Below are 2,444 nucleotides of genomic sequence, written 5' to 3' on the forward strand. Positions count from 1 at the left end.
CACAACCCTGCCTCTCCATCTCTCCATCACACAGCTTTATTTATTTATTTCCACTTTATTTTTCCCGTCTATTGTGGACTGATATATATAAAACCATTTGTTTTTGTCTTTCATTTCACTAGCTCCATATCCAAGATAACATCGTTGCTCAGATTATGTTTTGGGTTTATAATGTTACATTCTGGAAGTTTTTTAGGGTGGTTAGCAGGCGCTCTGGTCATGTTTGCTATTTGTTTCCTATCGAACATCAGCTGCCATCATTATCTCTTCTTTCCTTCGTATGTTACACTCTAGTAACGCCTCTACTAATGTTCGGCTCATACATGACCTTTAATTGTGTTGCAAGTGCCCTAAAACTCGTACTAAAACTAAATTTAACTAAACAGGAATTTTTTCTGATTCTGTTTTCGTTTTTATATCAGAGCTTTCTGCCTACCATGAAAAAATCTCATGAACCTTAACTTTAAGGCTTTATACTTAAGCCTGTACTTAATATTATTATAAAAAAACCACAACGAAAACTTTATACTTATTTAACTGTGCTTATCTGCTTTACTTGTGTTGTTGCTTTATTATCCTGTTGTATGGTTATGGTATCTCTTAAAGGTCCCCAAAGTGCAGAGTCAAAGAATCCGCTGTAGAATTTGTGCAATTTTATAATACATGTATGACTTTTCTGTTGTATTGGTTCCTATCTCCTTTCCACTATCCGTTTTTTGGTGATATCTCCCTAATTTCACAATTCTTTCCTTAACAAATCTGTTTTTCTGTCAAGCATATGACGTGAGACAGCGTGGTGAAATCAGGCGCTCGTCAAAATAATGAAATCAAAGATTCAGCATTTTTTTGGCCAATGGGCAATTTTTTTTCTAATTTTCGTTTTTTGGCTCAACACCTTTTCTGCCCATCTAAAAATACATTTATCTGTGGATAATACTGAAAAACATTGAGTAAAGGCACAAAAAATCTAAATTTTCAGTTTCCAAGAAGGACTCTCAGGCCATGGAAGTTACCAAACCTTTGACTTTCCACCTGTTTCCAAGGACTCTCAGGCTATGGAAGTTACCAAACCTTTGACTGTCCACCTGTGATTTCCTGTATAGTTCTTGTTGCCAGTGTATTTCGTTATTTCCCGAGTTTCATTTTCCCCCTATTTCTCACTTTTTGCTCATTCTGTTTATTCTTCAATCTCCACTTTGGTCAATATTTTACCCACTCACCCTGTCATTCATTCACCTATACCCATCCACTCAGTCTCTCTTCTCTCATTCATTCACTTGCACCTCCTGTTTTTTCCCTTTCTTGCTCACTCATTCAACAGCATTTCTCACACATTCTATCGGACACTCACTCGCTCAGTCTGTCTCTCACCCACTCACCCACCCCCAACTAATGGTTTAATTCACCCACTTCTTTTCCCCCCATACACAAAATCATAGACTCAATTTACCCCCCCCCCCTCACTCATTCACATCCTCTTTCTGTCTCAATTGTCAAATATATTCTCTTAGTTACAAGCCTCCCTCCCTGACAATGAAAAAAACCCCCAAAAACCTTTTTGTGCCTATTTATTTCACATCTATCCACCTTTTTTTAAAAAGTGAGCTGTGTTTGTTTTGTTTTAGTAAGGTTTTATGGCACTCGCAACTGCACAAGTTCATATGAGCGCCAAGGGGTGGATGTCAACAGAGAAGTCCAAACAGGGAATCACCCTTACTCTGCTCACCTCTCTGGCCTCAACAGCACAAAGTCTGCTGCGACTATCAAGGCACCCTGGTAATAACAGTTCACAAGAGAGTGACACACATTAAAAAGAAGTAGAGGAAAAATGACGATAGGAAGGATGAGGAAAGAAAAAGCAGCAGTTCCCCCTATGTTGTTACGACACAGTATGAGCATGACATTAATAAACCAGCCCATTCACAATTTTACTGTGGATAACATATGTTAATATCCCCCTTTGGGAATGGCCTAAAGACAACTTCTGTCAGTAGCACTGCACTGGTGTGGGGATGTGAGCTGTGTAAAATATTAAGTTGCAAAGGCTATATATGTGTCCATACAAATACATACTTGATATTTTGTAAATTGACACATTCATACTGGACTGTTTTAGGTATGAGCTCTGGTCGAAAGATAAAAGTTTCGAATTCAAGTCTTCCATTTTTCATGTGCTTTTGCCAAAACTATGAATTGTCTGAAAAAGAGCAGTAACTGCAATGTGTTAAAAAACTCTGGCCTTTCTAATGTGATCTGTGTATGATAAATACATGTTTATGTATTATGATAATGTATGGCATACATAGGGCCTATAATATAAACGTTTGAATGTCTTTGTAGCCAGTTTCTGTTGCAAAGTTCAAAATGAAGATAGGTTTTTGCCATGTAACTAATGGAGATATATATGTGTATGTCCCTGTGTGAGAGAGAGAGAGAGAGAGAGA

The sequence above is a fragment of the Aplysia californica genome, unplaced genomic scaffold (genome assembly GCF_000002075.1).
Source record: "Aplysia californica isolate F4 #8 unplaced genomic scaffold, AplCal3.0 scaffold00900, whole genome shotgun sequence".
Lineage (NCBI taxonomy): Eukaryota > Metazoa > Mollusca > Gastropoda > Aplysiida > Aplysiidae > Aplysia > Aplysia californica.